The 19,293-nt window shown below is 42.1% G+C and overlaps 1 protein-coding gene across 2 annotated transcripts in view; it reads left to right on the top strand.

The window, feature by feature from the left end:
- The window catches only part of VGLL4 (vestigial like family member 4), a 161,933-nt gene that overhangs the window by 101,323 nt on the left and 41,317 nt on the right, over nt 1-19,293 (top strand). The gene's annotated exons all lie outside the window — the stretch shown is intronic.

Genomic DNA, 19,293 nt, shown 5'->3' with positions numbered 1-19,293 from the left:
CTTCCGACTCTCATTTCTCTGTGCCTTGGGAACTGAAGAGTTCCAGATCCCTAGTGAAGCCTTAGTTGCTTCATCTGAATCGGACAAAAGTCACAATCCTGGTTTGCCTACAACCAGGATTAAACTCTCAACCTGTCTACAGCATCTGTGATGAAAAAATAGCATACTTGTACCAAGTGGAATGCCACCACTGTACTTGATTGTTGGTATACAGCCAGCAATAACTGAAGTCGGTGTCAATATATAAACCCATTTTATTAGCAGGGGTCCTTTACAGTCATATTCATACAGGATTTGAGGAAAAGTTATTTCTGTTTTATAGAACAGTTAAGATGGAGGAAGAGAATAAATGATTTGCTGAAGCTGACGAAGACTGGCTTAGTTGGAATAAAATCAAGTTTGCACCAGTTGACCAGCTTCCCATATAGTACAGTGGAGAACTTTCCTTCCTTCTTAAAAGTTCTGTAATGATGATACAACCAGGGCTATATGACATTCTGTAATTATTCTTTGTACCATACTGTGTCATTCTGTTGTGGAGTAAAGATTTTCTTCCTGTATGTGTGTCCTTGTGATGCTGCAATGTTTTGCCATGATTTCCTAGTTATTTATTTAGTGAAGCAGAAGGTTTATCGGGTGAAAAAGACAACCTGCTACAAGGTGACCCAAATGAAACAGTAGAACATCTCTGGTGGTCACATACAGCTTCAAGCCCAAACCACTTCAGTGCATCATTGACATGCAAGCTATGCTGTATGATGATATTCCTTGCTCACAAGCACTGGGAGGTAGATCTTTTCTCACCTGCAGATAGCCTCTTAATCTTAAACAGCATCTCATTACAATAAAGCATGCCTAACATGGACACACACTTTGGGAACAGGACATGTAGTAAACCAAGATGCCAACTTTGTCCCCATGTGCATTCTAAGAAAAGAGCAAGAGTCTAGTAGCACCTATAAGATTAACAAAATTTTTGGTCGGGTATGAGCTTTCATGAGTCAAAGCTAACTTCTTCAGATATCTTGATCTATCTAGCAACACGATCACTGGACCTATCACAAGTGGTCACACTATCTCAGGTTGATTCACTTGTTTATCTCCCAGTGTTATATATGCCATCAGTTCTAACAAATACCAGTCCCTAAGCAAAAGAATAAATGGATATAAATCTGAAATTAAAAACAACTTAATCTTTCAGGATATTCCATTACTGACCTAAGAGTGGCAGTTTTTGTTCAGAGAAGCTTCAAAAGAAGATTACATCACAGAATTGCTGTACTAGTATTCATTAACAAGTTCAGGACAATGAACCGCCCTTCCTAGGCTGAACACAGGATTCTTTTCTCATTAAAGATGCTAATTTTCTGCATTTCCCAACTCTGTATATGGTTCCTTTCCCTAATCAAGCTGATTATATTTTGTGTTATGTCTCTGCATTCTGACTTCAACTAACCGTTCTTTTAATACCCTTCCCATCTCCCAACCAGGGCATAAAGATTGATGGATTTTCATTCTCATATGTATTTAGCTGTAAACCAGGTTGTCCTTTTGAGCAGAAGGGCCAGACAAATTTACTAAATATTTATAGTATACAAATAATACAGCATCTTCATGGTACGTCACATGCACTTTCATGTATCTTGTTATGTGAATGTTTCACTGTATGCCTCACATGCTGGCTGTGATTGCAAGCAGCCAAGATACAAATGTTCTTCATGATTACATACAGGTTTCCTTCCATCAATGTAGGTAAATATTGTTGAAAGCATACTAGAGATCCAGCCAAGCAAGGGTGATTTCAGCTTATAAAGGATCAGTCTGTGCCTATCCATGCAGTATTTTAGTGACGCCTCTGTACATGTTAACTGCACAGGCCCACAGTCAAGGAAAATTCCGATCTCTGTAACATAGTATTCTCGATTGTACTGTGTAAGCCAATGGAGAAAGCTTTAAACTTGCTATTTTTTGTTCAACCATTTTCCCAGATGTTTCCTGCAGCTTGACAGATGTACCATTTACTAGAAAGTTGAACTCTTGAGAGTTAGAATGTTATGGACACGGTTGCTATAGACAATGGCTATAAAGTCAGGATTTGGAATAAAACCTTATGTTTACCTCTGGTTGAATAAGAATATTTTTCCCTAGACTCAAAATGATGGCCTTGACAATATCCTTTCATTTTCCCTTATACTGTAATCTGCTACCAGGAAAAGAAACAATTTTCCAAACTGGCATTAACTCTGTCTAAAACTGCCAAATGTTAACACTCACTCAGGAGGGGAATTCTGTAGTGCTAAAAGGTTGCACAAGATGTTTTGGCACTTTACTTGATTCTTCAAGCCAATTAAGATACTTGCATTCAATATTTGACAATTATTAATCTTTTTATCATTGCAACCACCTCTTTATTGCCCAGTCTGAAACTAGATCTGAAGAGGCTATAGGGAGGCAGATATACTGAAATATGAAAAGAAGATTGAGGTGGAAAGGGTCAGTTGGTAGGGTATTGTTAAAGTCCTTTGGTCTATCAGTGGGAAAAAATACCTTTTTAATCAAGTAGAAAAAGAGGGACTATGATTTTACTAAGCCTGTGTATTCAAAGTGTTTCCATGTGCACATGGTAGGAATTGCTAACTTTCTCTGCTGGTAGAAAAGATTGTCATGTGTAATTAATGTTGCTTCAGAGGTTTTCTGACTTTTGAGACCAGCTTTTTGAGGGGCATAAGGGGTTATGGCAGGACAGGCTGGCTGCATATGCTCTTATGTATGTGCAAAAGACTTTTATGTGGCCTTTAGAGTCCAAATAACATTTATGCAATATTGTTTAATACTGAAAGAAGATGACAGGTTTTTTTTTCACAACACTGTTAAATAATTTTATTTAGGAAACAATCTTTATGGCAGTATATGATTCATTCATCAAGAGAGAGGTCATTTTTTCCCTCAAATTCCTTCAGCGTTAAGCATTGTTTCACAAGGGTCAGAATGATTGCAGATCTAGACATTTGTACTCTGGTTTATTAATGGATTTGCTAGTAAGACAGATTAGTTTCAGCTGTTTTATTTGAGTTTTGTATTTTGGAACACATGTATTTAACTTGTAAAAGAAGGGATTATAGCATGATCCTTTTATTTTTATTTAGAAGCCCAAAGAAACCTTTGCAGTATACAATTATTAATACATTTCCTAATTGAAGTTTCTCTATAACTTTTAAAAAGTGACAATAATAATACTTGGGGGAAAGCACTATATGAATATTAAGGTCCAGTGTCACCTTAAAGACCAACAGAATTTTTCCATGGCATCTGAAGAAATCAACTTTGGCTCATAAAAGCTTTATACCCTAGAAAATATTGTTGGCCTTTAAGCTGCTACTGGACTTGAATTTTGTTCTTATAACACAGCTGCTGATCTGAAACTATATAATACTTGTTTTGATTGATTGATTCAGATCTATATCTCATCCACCTCTGTGGGTTCCAAAGAAGCATGTCAAATTCTGGGCAGGTATTACATGAAGGTACATGGAACTGAGCCTAAAAACTAATTGGTAGCCAGTGGTGTGATAAAGCATTGGCAAAACATGTTGAAACTGGCAGTCACTTTAAGGCAGATGTGTATATTGTGTTTGCCAACAAAAAGTTCTTTTCTTTGCCAGAGGTCCATCTGCTAGGAAGTAATTCTATAACAAAAATATGCTACTTGTCACTAAAATCCACTTTCCTTCCAGAGAATTGTAAGGTAGTAAATGCAATACCAATTTTTTAAAAATCCAGAAGAGATCCAGGAACTATAGCCCAGCTAGTTTAACATCTGTTCTAGAGAAATTGATGGAAACAAGTATTAAAGAGAGTTTTAATAAGCAGAGGACTGAGCCCTGCTAAGGAAGAATCCCATGGTTTCTGTCTTTGACAAGGTTAATAAACATAAGGAGAATGGTGATCTGGTAGACAGTATATACTTGAACTTCTAACAGTTTCTTCCCTCAAAGACTAATTGACTTGTGGGAATTAACTGTCCCAAGTTAGCAGTGATAGGATTTAAAGGATTTTGAACAAATGCATAGAGGAGAAGTCCATCAATGGCTATTGGCCATTGTGATTTAATGGAACCTTCATATTGAGAGGCAGCTAACTCTTTGAATACTAGTATTGATGGCCAACAATAAAGGCCTCTGTACCTTGCTTGTAGACCTTCCAAGGACCTCTGGTAGGCCACCACATGAAACAGAATGCTGAACAAAGGTTAACCATTTGTCTGATACAGCACTGTTGCTTTTATGCTATTAAATGTCTACTGCATGTATTTATTAAAGCATTTATGTTTGTGTATCAGTAACAGCTCCATCTAGAACTATGTTAATTATTTATAAAATTGTTACACTTTTTAAAAAATCCAACACGGTATGATGTGCAGGTATAACAGTGCTGCACATACTTAGACTGTTAATGCACAGGGAAGACTCTTCTTAAAATTTTAGTCTCCGTTATGTTGTAGGGAAGAGTTTTTCAGCAATAGCCATGCAAATTACCTCTCAAGTATTCTGTTCAACAACTTTGTAAGTCAGAATTATTTCCATGTTACAGCCTGGAGGACTAGGATAAGACAGAAGTTGAACCAGGGCGTTTCCAGCTTTATATCTTGCTTACTACTTAATCACTGTGCTATACAATTCTAGTTAATTAACACATATAACTGGAGATTCTGTGTAGTGGTTGTGCTGAACTAGAGTCTGGGAAACTTGGGTTGAAATGCTTACTTTGTCATGAAGCTTACTGGAGTGGTCTTGAGCCTCACCTATCTGGACGGACAGTTGTTAGGACAGAATGGAGAATTAGGGAAATATATATATTTCTCTCTCTCTCTCTCTCTCTCTCTCTCTCTCTCTCTCTCTCTCTCTCTCTCTCTCTCTCTCTCTCTCTCTCTCTCACACACACACACACACACACACACACACACACACACACACACACACACACACACACACACACACAGAGAGAGAGAGAGAGAGAGAGAGAGAGAGCTAGGATTGGAATCTTCAGGTCCAAGAAGCCGGCGGTTGCCTTGCATGTAAACTTGTAAAGCTGAATAATGTAGGGGCACTGGCTTATTCCTAGTGCAAAGATTGCCAAGATTTTTACTTCAAATTTTCCCGAGAGTGACCCCCAAGTTTTCCTTCTGAAGGTTCAGTCTTTTAGCAAGCATTGCAGCATTTTCTTATAGAGTTACTAACAGGAATAAAACCAGTGGTCTGGTTTGATTTTAGCTAGTAGAGATGCTTCTTTAAAAGCACTGGCTGAAGAACCCCAAAATGGTCAGGTGGCTGCCATAGGCAGTGTGCAGCAAATTGCAGTGTAAAGATCTTGCAGTTGTTACACGATTAGCAGTGCAACAGTTCAGTGAGCCAGGCACATGAGTCTCATTGGTTTATTACTTCCTTGTATGTGTTTCTGTCTCTGGGGCTTTTACGCAAGCTTTGGAATTTTTGCTTGCCTTTCTCCATTTCTTTTGAACTCTGAGCCACCACCTAATCTTCTCTGTCACCTTGAAAAGACTCAAACACATTTCTCTCTTTCTGGTGCTTTAAGAGAGATTCATTATGATCTTGAAAACCTTTCGCACTGGAGTGTATTTAACAGAAATGGTGTGTAATCAATGTAGAAGAAATCCTGGTTGCTTTTGAATACAGCTTTCCTAAGAGGAAGGACTCTTAATGTGACACAGCTTCTGCCTGCTGAGCTTTTTGAGCTGGAGAGTGCTTGCCAAGTTTGTGAGGCCCAAGGCTTTCTTGTGGGAGGACGCAGGGCTGTCTTCATGCTCTTTGGCAATGATTAAAGTGAGGTTAGTACAAAAAAAAAGGTGGGGGGAAGAGAAGAGCTTTCATTTGATTTCCTTATCCTTGCTTTTTCAAACCAGATGGCAAGCCTATATTCTCAGCTGTAATTAATTTAAACTTTGTAAGTGCAGAACAGAGAAAAGTATGAGTTGATCAGTAGCTGTGCTCTAGAGAGTTAGTAGTGATTTTCTTCCCAAGCATACATCAGTTTCATAGTACTAACACCTTAGTTCCCCCGCATCTCCACCCCACCCAAACACAGGAAAGAAAAGTCCAGGACAGTCTGTAACTGTTGCTCAACAGCCCACTCCATACTGTAGAAGTTAATCAAAGGTACTTTCCCCCCTAATTGTAAATGGATAGTGTTGGGTAGAAAAGAAATGCTGTTCTTGTGAGGTGACAGTCTACAAAATGTAATAGGTACTTTTAAAAGTTAGGATGAGGAGTTGTGTTTGAATTTCTATTAAACCATTCACATATGACTATTCCCTACATAGAGACCATCTCTGAAATTTAAGATTGGTGCCACTGCCCCCCTCCTTCATATGGATGCAGTACTTGGACTTCAAATGCAAGCAGCTGACCAATGCAAAATCTGCCTGAAACCTCCCCACAAACACACACACACCACCATACTGTACACACTACTGTGCATATGTGTTTTTCCTATATAGAGATTATCGTTGTGCAGTAAATATTGAATGTGTGAAGCAGCTCTTACTGGATAGCTTTGCTTCCCAAGAATGGGAGATGGAAAAGGCTGGTATAATTTTGCTTAATGTTTATCCTTAAATTGAAAGAGAATTTTTTAAAAGGACTTGCTACAGCTGAAGTTTCTGGTTTCATTTATTAGACCACTTCCTTTAGGGGGAATTTTGCTGGACTTTCAACTCTTTTGTAGTTTGTGCAGTACATAATATGTAGGAAAAATTGAGCTGTCACTTTAGATTTTCTGCTTTGTTGCCACACTTTGTGACCTCTGAACTGCATCCAATTTTTTTTTAAAAAAATCATGTATAAGCTGATTTATAAAAATGATTAAAATTAGCATATGTTCAAAAACTTCTTTATGACATACAGTATATATTTAAAAAACTTTTACATGGCTACAGTTGTTATGCTTGACTGGCTTTGTGCCAGATTATGCATGTACAGAAACTGATCTCGCATCTACTTTTTTCATCATGCAGCTGACTTGCCTGCTGTGGATACAGAGAGTTATATGTGATTAATTATAACCCCAGGAGGAAAGCAAGATGTGACCTCTGTTCTGAGTTTAACTTTTGCATCGTTTCTGAACTCTTGCTAGATATTCTCAGGGTTACAGATTAAAGAAAACAAAATTATAATACCCGAATATATGCAAATTTAGTTCCAGAGTCTACTAAACAGTGGTGGATTGTGTGTGTGCGTTCATGTGGGGGGGGGGCTGTGTGTCTTTCTGAGAAGAAAATAGGAATCTTCCCATCCCTTCCTGGTTCCAAAGCATCCTCCCAGGAACTGAATCAAATTGCAAGGTCCAGACAGTCTGGGGAAAAATGTAATGCCGTGTTTCCATGCTCAAGCTGGAGGTCCAGGCAGCGTTAGGGAATGACAGCACAATGATTCACTTTTACTTAACAGTGTTTTGTAGAAAGCGGTGGGGATGAGGGTCCTCTTCCTTCCTGCTTCTACAAGCCATTCTAGATTCAAAAGACTCAGGGCTGGAAAGTGATATTTTTCAGTACTGATATGAGCTTGGTAGGCTCTCCTGCTTATCTCCAGCCAAATACCTGCCTGAATAAACGCCTCTTGCATTGTAACAGTGATTCCATACAGTGATGTTTTGTTTCCCTACTTATTGGGCAGAAGGGGGAGGGACTGGTATAACAGGAGCGTCACTCATGCTTTACATTGCTTGTGTAATAGGGCTTTAAACATTGCCTTGCTTTTTCTGCTTTTTATTGATTATTTATTAAATTGCTTTAATAGTTGATAAGGGGATGTCTTTTGGGAGGTGCTTCATAAAGCTAGAGTGCTATTGCATGGTGATATGCAGTTAGTGGAGAAGAGCTTGCATGACAAGTATTGGGAGGGGAGGGGTGGTCCGCATTAAATGTATTTGTTACCTGCAGCACAGTAACTCCAAAAAGCTAACAATAAGCTTGCTAAGTTTAATCTTTCTGAGACAACATCACTTTGTCTAAATGTAATAGCTATGTGGGTCAAATTTCATATGAAGTTAACTCATTTAAAATAGGTTGGATCCAGCCAGCTTTTCAACTGGTGAAAAGGGAATGACCACAAAATGCTTAGCCGGGTTTATCAGACCGGCCTGGACAACAGGGATTGGGCAGGATTGAATGAAAAAGCTGGCAGGATCCTACCCTTTGATAGATACAAATTAGCGATTCCATGTAAGTTGTGTCCAGTGTTGCTTTGAGGGAACCCCTAAAAACATGGCAAGGATGTACAGAAATGGGAGGATATCCATCACTTCCTGAATGTAAATTTCATATTGCAACAATTCTAGCTGTTTCCATCCTGCTGAAAAAGTTGTGCTCTTCAAAGATGCGTTGCTTCTCATAGTGCATCTACTGTAAATGCTTAAATATCAATCTACTGTTAACATATTCTTCAAAATATCCTAAGTGTGTTTGTATCTAATCTTGACATAAAAAGGATACAATCAGTCACAGAGTTGGGATAAGTTCCTAAGTCAACAGCTGATACTCAGCAATTGCAAAAAATTATTGAAGTAAATTTAATTACATGCAAGTGTCTTTGGGAGAAGTTTATTAGTAAAGCTATCATTACTGAAGGTCACGTTAAATGTAAATTTGACAGTTTGCATAGAAGTCTGTCTGATGAAACAATCCGTGATATTTATCCATTCATGATGGGTTGCTGCTTTGATTGTAAGTTGTCTGATACTTTGGGAGCTGACTTGTGTCCATCAGCTATTTTTGCCCATTGAGCATTTTGGGAAAAGATGATCCTTGCTATCTGGATCTTGGAGAGAGCTATTTTTGTTAATATTGGAATGAAATTTTTGCTTTAAGCACACATGAAATAGCTGGAGAAAAGAATGCCTCTCCAGTTTAACTGCCAATCTTCTCCTTTCAGTTGTTTTGCTGGTTGCAGCTAACCAGGAAGTGACTGCAGTGTGTGTATGTCAATGTATATATGTATATGTGTACAGACACACACTCACTCATGTTTATTATTTATTTATTTGGAATATTTCTGTGCTGCCTCTCCAGAGAAACTGTCTGAGGTGACTTAAAAAATAAAATATGATAACATAAAACATCATAAATTATTAAAACATACAACTCAAACACAGCAGAACATAAAACATTAAACAATTTAAAATGCATCTTAAACATTCTTAGGCTAAAAATAGACTATAAAATGATAACACCCACTCCTTAGTTAAAAGCCTGGTTAAACCAAAATGTTTTGGCCTGGTGCCTAAAAGAAAGTAGTGTAGAGGCCAGGTGGACCTCAAGGAGAACAGCATTTCACAGGCCAGGTGCTTCCCCTGTAATAGCCGCCTGCCTCATATCTAAAGTCAGGGATACAATGAGAAGGGGTTGCGAAGAAGATCTTAACTGGCAGACTGGGCGAAATTGGAGGGATGATCCTTCAGGTATCCTGGCCTAAGCCAATTTAGGGCTTTAAAGGTAAGAACCAGCAGTTTGAATTGTGCTCAGAAACAAAGGGGCTGCCAGTGCATATCTTCCAGCACTGGGATGATATGATTCCTGTACTACTGATATTTTTATAAGCAGTACAAATATGGCCTCCTGCCCTGCTACTGGTGTTCTGTTGTCATTTCCAGAACCACCAAATCAGGAAGCCTGAAACTGATGCATGATTATGGCAAGACATCTTGAATATACCGTGGCATGTGTTCTTTTCTGGCACCCGTGAGGCATAGCAAGTACAATTTGAGCTGATACATCCTATAGGAGGTTCATTTCTGCTGGCCATCTACCACTTCACAGCCATGTTGTAAGTGGATTCAGCAAGCAGTTAAGCTTCTTCTTCTGTGCTAGTTGTGAAAGTATACTGATCTCATTCAACCCAATATAGCATTAAGATCCAGACTAAAGTTTCTACTAACAGAAGGGGAGGGGTGATTTCCAGCCATTCCCTACTGCAGCCCCTTGATTTACTTTGATGCTGTTCTTTAGGCTCCTCTGTTCCACTGGAGCTTGGTTTCACTGACAGATGTGCCTCTTACGAGCAGAAAATTGAGTCTTGATCCAACCCAATATTCCATTCAGATGAAGCAGGTTTGTTGTATAGTCTGATCTCTTTTCACATTTCAGTATATCTATGGAAATACTGAATAGGTTTGCCAGGAAAAGGAGCTCATAGGGGTTGCAAGACCTGTTCTCCCTCTGAGTCGGAGGACATCCTGGGTGTTTCCCACCGTCCAATCGGGGAGGCAGGAAAGTTGATCTTTCTTCCTCTTCCTGTGGATGTATGTGGGAACACCCCCTTTGCCTTCAGTTCCTTTCCTGCCTCAGGGGAGAGCAGTTCACCTTAGGCTAGCTCTTCACTGCCTTCCTAATTAAATCTATCTGCTATAATCTTCCCTTCCTATTTCTTCCTATTTCTTCCTCTTTCTTTCTTTCACCTTAATTTCCTATCTTCCACTGCTTTCTTCTCCTATACCTTCCTGTTTGGAACGTGTCAAGGAGAAGATTGAAGACTGAGAATGGCCTCGGCGGCCTCATCGGATTCCGAAGAGAGTTTTTTGGAGAGGGCGAGCCATCCCCCAGGAGCTGTCTTACCGATGGCGGGGATGTGCTCAGCCGGCGCCGGCTCTCCTTGCGAGGCTGAGCGGCTCCCCGGCGAGAAGATTCCTTTGGGAGAAGATCAGCCCTCTAAGAAAAGGCCTCGTCTCCAGCAGAGGGAGCCCCAGAGCTCGAGAAGTCTGAATCAAGAGGCCTTTAGCTGCAGCAACGGAGGGAGCTTTGTTTTGGCGGCAAACAACAGCGCGGCTAGCGTTTTCCCGCCAAGGCCAAATGACGCGCTTCCCAACCTCCCGGCGGGAGAAATGGGACTTAATCAGGATCCAAACGTTCAGGAGAATCAAGTAAGTGCCGCTTACCTTACTATGCCCCCAGAAGTGATGGGTTTTCTGCGACAGACCATGAGGGAGGAGATCCTGGCTCTTCATAAGGCTAAGCAGCTTCAACCCTCTCAACCTTCCTGCCCTAAGGGACATCGGGATGCCCAGGAGAGTTCTGCCATGCCTTGGCCCACCAAGGCAGCAAGAAAATCCAATGCTTACCCCAGGGGGGTTGGTAGAGACTGGCCTGCAGAGGCTCCCTCCCCCAGTGAAGATTCGGATGGTGGGGACTTCCTCTCTGAGGAAGATCAGGAGGAAGAATCCTCTAGCCATGAACACTCTAACAGACTGTTCCAGGCTGATGATTATCAATATCTCTTAGCTAAAACCCTTTCCGCTCTTGAGCTTCAGGAAACATCGAAGGGGGAGGAAGAGTCATCTACTGGGGACCCTAAGTCCAGACCTAAGGGGAATAAAGAGTTTTTCCCTAGATCAGAAGAGAAATCTAAGGTTTTTCCCTTTCCTGAATACTATGAAAAACAATTGATGGCTGAGTGGGCCACTCCAGCCTCTTGCAAGCATTTCTCTAATAATGTTAAAAAGTTATATTCTCTTCCCAAATTTGCCACTGAGCTCTTGCAGGTTCCCGCCGTGGATGCGCCAGTGATAGCCCTGCAATCCCATGGGCTTCTGTCTGAGGACGGCCAAGGGGCTATTAAGGACAGTCTGGACAAAAAGGGAGACATAGCCCTGAAGAGAACGCATGAAGCCCTCGCTATGGCAATTAAAGCTTCAGCCATCGCATCGACAGTCTCCCGTGCCTCGGTGGTCTGGGCCAGACGTCTTATAGAGTTATTGCCCGACAACAACAAACGTCTCTTGGAAGGGGCAAATAGGATGCTAAAAGCAAGTACCTTCACGGCCGATGCCACACTAGACGCGATGTCCTTCTGTGCCAGGGCCATGTCATCTACTACGGTCACCAGACGCATGTTGTGGCTTAGAGCCTGGCAAGCAGACATTCAATCTAAAGTCATATTGTCATCTTACCCGTTCCAAGGTAGAAAGCTGTTTGGTGAACAACTGGACAAGATACTAGTGGAGACGAAAGACAAGAAGAAAGCTCTACCTCGGTCGCTTAGAGGGAACGAAAGACGCACATTTCGCTTCCAGCCCTTCAGGACAAACCACACCTTGCCCAGACAGCGACAGGAGAACAAGAGAAACTGGTCTTTCCCGAGATCACAGTCACGAAGAGGTAACTTCTCGTCCAGACCTCACAAGTCCATGGGAGCCCGTGGCTTCAGGCCTGACGCAGAGGACAAGGGTCAGAAGCCCTGACTCGAGGGAAGCCCCGGTAGGAGGGAGACTACTTCTGTTTCGTCAGAGCTGGGCGGATTCCCAGGCGGACGCCTGGGCCATGGAAGTAGTATCGTTTGGCTACTCAATAGAATTCTTCTCTCTCCCACCGGAGCGTTTTCTATCATCCCCACTCAAGAAAGACCCAACCAGAAGTGCTATTACAATCAAGGCCGTGCGTCATCTGTTGGATATCAGAGCCGTGGAACCGGTTCCTCAGCACGAGAAGGGCACAGGAGTGTACTCCATCTTCTTCACCGTGCCCAAAAGGAACGGGGACTGGAGATCCATCCTGGATCTGAAGTTTGTCAACCGCTTCATAAAACTGAGACACTTCAGGATGGAGACCCTGCGCTCCATCGCGGAGGCCCTGCGCCAGGGAGAGTACTTGACATCAGTGGACCTGACGGAAGCCTATCTCCACGTGCCAGTGGCCCCTCCTCATCGACGTTTTCTAAGATTCTGTGTCAACGGCAAGCACTTCCAGTTTCGTGCCATGCCTTTCGGCCTTGCCACTGCTCCAAGGGTATTCACGAAACTGTTGGTCGTCCCGGTTGTCAAACTACGGGAGATGGGTCTGCACCTACATCCATACCTCGACGACATTTTGATACGGTCAAGTTCTCAGGAAGCATCGATCGAGGATACAGACTTAGTAATACGGGTGCTGGAGCAGCATGGCTTCCTGATCAACAGAACCAAATGCTCATTGCAACCATCGCAAGTCCTGGAACACCTGGGACTGTTAGTCAACACGCGATTATGTTCCTTCTTCCTTCCAGAAGAAAAGATCAAGAAGACCAAACAGAGGACAGCCGTCATCATCAAACAACGCAAGTCCTGTATCATGGAACTGACAAAATTGCTGGGCCTCCTCGTAGCCAATTCAGAAGCTATTTTCTGGGGACGTTTTCACACTCGATCTCTTCAAGCTCTTCTACGACCTTATCAGCACCACATTGCTCGAAAGAGATCTATCAGAATACAAGTTCCTCTATCAGTCAAAAGCAGCCTTCGTTGGTGGACCATCGACTCCAACCTCCGACAAGGCAAGGGATTCCTGACTCCACAGCCCATCCAGGTGTTCACGGATGCGAGCCTCTCGGGTTGGGGAGCATCGATGGACGGACGAATCGGACAGGGTCGATGGTCTCCAATCGAACAAAAGTTACCGATCAATGTGCTGGAACTGAGAGCGATCTATCTAGCTCTCATTCAGTTCCAGGATCAACTAGACTCACAGCACGTTCTCATCCGCACGGACAATGTAGCGGCGAAAGCCTATATCAACAGGCAAGGAGGGTCCAGGTCATCACGTCTTCAGAAGGAGGCACACAAGATCATCAGCTGGGCGGAGGACAACCTTCTTTCGCTACAGGCAGAACACATCAAGGGAGTACTCAATGTGGAAGCAGACTGGCTGAGCCGGGAGTCTCTTCACCCAGGGGAATGGTCTCTCAACAGGGAGACCTTCAACCTCCTCACAGAACACTTCGGCACTCCAACGGTGGATCTGTTCGCCTCTCCACGGAATCACCAAGTGCGGAGGTTCTTCACCAGATACTTCCACCCAGCAGCAGAGGGCACGGACGCCATGACATCGCTGTGGCCCAGAGGCCTGCTGTACGCCTTCCCTCCGCTTCCAGTGTTGCCCAGACTACTGAGACGAATCCAGGACCAGGCAGCAACACTGATTCTCGTAGCCCCATACTGGCCCAGAAGGCCTTGGTTCTCGACTCTGCTATCGCTGTCGACCCATCCCCCATTCCGCCTGCCAATACGCCCGGATCTACTGCTTCAGGGACCGTTCTGGCATCCTCACCCGGAGTGGTGGTCTTTGACCGGCTGGAGATTGAGCGGAGATCGCTACTTCAAGTAGGTTATCCGACAAAGGTCGTGGACACCATGCTAGCTTCAAGGAAAAGATCTACGAATAGGATCTACAATTCAACGTGGAAAGCCTTTGTTCGCTGGAGCAAACGTAAGAAAATAGACCCAATGTCCCCAACAATTCGAGACATCCTGGGTTTCCTACAAGAGGGGTTGGACAGAGGCCTGAAACCTCCTACCTTGAAGAAGCAAATGGCGGCTATCGGCTCAATAATTCCTAGAATAGGAACATCTTCATTGTCTACACATCCTCATATTAAAAGGTTTCTGCGGGGAGCCTCCCTATTGAAACCCTCGGTAGTGCATCGCTTCCCGACCTGGAGGCTACATATTGTGCTCAAGGCTCTCACTAAATCTCCTTTTGAGCCCTTGCGTGACATCTCTCTCAGATGGCTAAAATTAAAGACAATATTCTTAGTCGCGATTACATCAGCACGTCGGATATCTGAGCTGAGTGCACTGTCCATCAGGTCAGATCTATGCATTTTTCACAAAGAGAAGGTGGTACTCCGGATGGATCCTTCCTTCCTCCCCAAAGCCTATTCGACTTTTCATCGAGCACAGGAGATTGTCCTTCCATCGTTCTGTCCGGACCCTAAGCATCCCAGAGAACGAGACTGGCACACCCTTGACGTGCGCAGGGCGCTCAAGGCATATATTATCAGGACGGAAGCATTTCGCCAAACACAGTCGCTGTTCGTCAATATTTCCACTCCTAAGTTAGGACAGAGGATGTCTTCTTCTTCCATTGCCTATAGTATCAAGACCTGCATCAGCGAGGCATACAAGGCTCTCAGGTTGGAAGTTCCAGCTGGCATCACGGCGCATTCTACTAGGAGCGCAGCTACGAACGCGGCCTTCAGGAGGAATGCCTCCATAGAAGAGGTCTGCAAAGCGGCTACGTGGTCCTCAGTGTCAACATTCGTCAAACATTACCAATTACATACGTACTCGTCGGCGGACGCAGCATTTGGTAGAAGAGTTCTGCAACACGTCGTAGAGGACGAAGAACATCTCCCACCCGAATCATGAAGGGACTGCTCTGGGAGCACCCAGGATGTCCTCCGACTCAGAGGGAGAACGGCCCCTTGGATACTCACCGTGAAGGGTCCTTCTCCTCTGAGGTAAGGAGGACATCCTGCCCTCCCGAGCTCTTCGTCCTCTGTCTGAGTGTTTACTAATATGAACATTCTCTTCTACCTCTGCACTAATTAATTAACGGCTACAGTTTGTCTGTTTCTCTACCTTGTCTAGTAATGTAAAGTGATGACAGGGTTCATAGTTAGTAACAGTTGACACTGTTCTTTACTTACAAGTTCTTATCGTTTCAGTATTAAAGTTAGTAGAGTTATTTGCTGTATGGACTGCTGTGGGGAGACCTCCGGAACTGAAGGCAAAGGGGGTGTTCCCACATACATCCACAGGAAGAGGAAGAAAGATCAACTTTCCTGCCTCCCCGATTGGACGGTGGGAAACACCCAGGATGTCCTCCTTACCTCAGAGGAGAAGGACCCTTCACGGTGAGTATCCAAGGGGCCGTTTTTAGAAGATCAATTTGAAATCAATAGATTCCTGGCTTTCTTACAGATATAAAATTTTCAGAAATTTTGAAGGTAAGGAAAAAAAGTTTTTTCTACCCCATGAAAAAATATAAATTTTGGGGAAAATTGAAATATATGCAGTACTTACCTATCATTCCCCACTACTATGTATTGATGTGAAAGTTGGACAGTGAAGAAGGCTGACAGGAAGAAAATTAATTCATTTGAAATGTGGTGCTGGAGGAGAGTTTTGCGGATACCATGGACAGCCAAAAAGACAAATAAGTGGGTACAAGATCAAATCAAGCCTGAATTCTCCCTAGAAGTTAAAATGACGAAACTGAGGCTATCGTACTTTGGTCACATCATGAGAAGATAAGATTCTCTGGAAAACTCAGTAATACTAGGAAAAGTGGAAGGCAGTAGGAAAAGAGGAAGACCTGAAATGAGATGGCTTGCAGATCCAATTTGCAGGATCTGAGCAAGTCTGATAGGACATTTTGGAGGTCTTTCATTCATAGGATCACCTTAGGTCGGAGGCAACTTGACTACACATAATGCTCACACACACCTATCAAATGTAAAATATTTTTAACATTTAACATACCATGCAACATATATAACTTAGTATGTATATGTATAAGTATATGTGTGTGTGTGTGCATATATATATATATATATATATATATATATATATATATATATATATATATATATATATATATATATATATATATATATATTCATTTTCTTAAAAATCGCAAGTATACTTGAGAAAGAGTTGCAATCTGCTGCATCCTTGCTGTCATAGCATATCTGTTCCTGTCTGAGAGGTAGGAAAAAATAAGCATTGAAGGTAGAAGTCAAATTCTGTAGTAAACAAAACAAATTGTATTATTTGGACAAACTCTTGGAGTCATAATTGGTAGGACTACCAGCATGTCTGGATATTGGGACTAAACTTTGAGTCTCTCTGTACGAGACGCATCAGTGCGGATTCGTTAAATGTAGGGAGACGCTATGTTAGCCAGGAAGCATAGTTTAAAAAGACCGAGCCGGCGGAGATCACTCCTCGGAGGGTTTGTTAATTTCATTTTTGCATCCTCAAAGGCTCTGTCAATTTCACCTCTCCCATCTAAAACTGTGTGGGATCGCAACCAGAATGCAGCAAGGAATGGAAATGGGTTGAAGCTGCCTTCCAGAGCCGGGCTTGGACCTGGAGAGGGTCTGATGGGCTGAAGTTTCCCTTCTGGCATTTCACAGCCCCTTCACATAGCTCCAGTATATAACAAAGCCTTTGCTGTGCCACCAGCTCTGTCTTTTTAAACTACTCTTCCCAGCTAACGGTGCATCTCCGGATAGGTGTTCTTCATGTGTCGTGTAGAGAAACTCTTTATAACGTTAAAAACACTGAACTCTTTAGTAACATATTGCCATTAAATACAAGATGATTCCAACATTATTTATGTTTAAACAAAATCTTGAAAATGTTACATATATCTACAGTTTAAGAATCCCACCCCCAACAGTGCTTTCTCAAGTTTCCAATTCTCCCATTAAAAACATTGAGGCAGTCCTCAAATTTTTTCGTGCTGTTTGAGTGAAATGCTTTGCAAGACAAGGTTTTTCTCACTTACAAAGAAAAAAAAAACCCTATTTTTATCTTTGATTCTGTGGTGGGAGTTTGTTTACATGCAGTCTCAATTTTGCCTTAAATATACTTTGTGTTCTCAAATAAAAGCTTTTTAATATTTATATAAAAATACAGCATAAATAATATAGAATACAAAAGCAAAAGGAAGAAAAAAAGAAAATGCCAACCAGACAAATTGTACAAATTGTAACCTAACTTCTACTGCCAAAACTAAAAAAGGGGGTTTCCAGTCTATCATAAATAGCAGGTTTTTTCTGTCTCCTTAAGACTCACCATCTCTCTTCTCGGAGAGGTTAGTGATTTGCCATATTTTAGTTATCCTTCTTTTCATATTCAAATGTTCAGCAGATTCCCAATTATTGATCTCTTGTCACATAAATGTACCAGGTCTCATTGGTCCTAGATCAGTATGTTTTTGCATCATGGGGTGAAAATAATGAATCTCTCTGATCTGAGTAACATCAGCCCATTGGCTGCTATGTTCTGGTGGGCTCTCACACCCAGGATTCTACAGCCCAGATTGGCCCAGCACCTCTGAAAAGGAGCTGTTTGTTCTTTTCCCACCCGCTGACACACAGCCAGTGAGCTTCCTCCATACAGACACCTGTTTGCTCCAGTCCAGCAAGAGACATTGATACTGGAATAAAGTTTTATGGTGGTTAAGGAATTAAAAAGACTTCATTAGTTTCTACTTATGAACCTTGCCTTGTCTATGTGACCAGAAAGCCCAGTTTGATGTTCCTTCTGGCATCAAACCAGTGAAAGGCAGGTGACTCAGCAGCTACTCGAGAAGAACACACACACACACACCCTTAAGCTCTCTTGAGATGGGGAGCCATGAGAGATTCCCACAGGGAAAGTTGTGTTTCTCTGGGACAAAACAAATCTCCCCTAGCCTCTGGGCAAGGTTGCATTTACTTTATCTGCTCAATGGCTAGCGCTGAGAGGAGAGAATTCTGGGAGGGGATGGGGCAGAAAGTTACAATAGATAACCAGAGTTAGTTTTTAACCACAATTCTCAGTAATATAAGAAGGGAAAAGGGAGGAACAAGGGAAGCGAGCTGCAACAAGCCAAGTTTGTGCATATTTCCCCTTAACTGTGGTTAAATGTGACTGGTGAATGCAGAGATCTTGTGAAGTTTTCAGGTTTCTAAGTTTCAGTTAATATTCAGCATTTCTTAAACACAAACTGGAAGGTTCCATATTTAATCATAATAACAATAACAACATTAATGCCCACTCAGAGCGGTTTACAAAGTGTATTGTTATTATCTTCACAACAATAACCCTGTGAGGTTGGTGGGGCTGAGAGAGCTCAGAGAGAGAGAGCGGTTCACCCAGGTGGCTTCAAGTGGAGGAATGGGGAATCAAACTCAGTTCTCCGGATTGGTGTGTATAATTTGTGTATAATATAACTACCTATTTACAGAGAAAAGCTGCATGATGTAATGACATAAGGAAAGCTTATCAAGCAGGTGAGGAGGACCCTGAAGTTGCCTCATATAAGCCATTCAGGCTTACTATCCTGCCTGATCATACATACTTCAGCTTTTTGTGGGATATAAATGGAAGGAGAATGGAATCATCTGTTTTCCAGTTTACAAAAGTATCTTTCTTTTGTCTTGTGGAAGGAATTCTTTCTTGCATCAGCATATCAGGAGAGAGTGGCTGTCTACAAACTTGAGCTTAGAGACAGTTTGGTTGAAGTTTTGCATGATGCATCATGGCAGTACACCTGCTGTCTGGATGGAGACCTTTAGGGTTTGGTCTTTCTACTGTGCTGCATATTTCTTCTACAATAGCAAGGCTCCTCATGTATCCAACATATAACAACTATATAGCAATGTATAACAAACATAATCAAGGTATAATTTTTAAAAATACTTTTTAACCCTTTTACTTAAAAATACTTTCCCCAGGCTTTTTGGTCAGCTACACTTTAAA

The sequence above is a fragment of the Eublepharis macularius genome, chromosome 4, assembly GCF_028583425.1.
Source record: "Eublepharis macularius isolate TG4126 chromosome 4, MPM_Emac_v1.0, whole genome shotgun sequence".
Lineage (NCBI taxonomy): Eukaryota > Metazoa > Chordata > Lepidosauria > Squamata > Eublepharidae > Eublepharis > Eublepharis macularius.
This window is presented reverse-complemented; position numbering and strand designations above follow the sequence as displayed.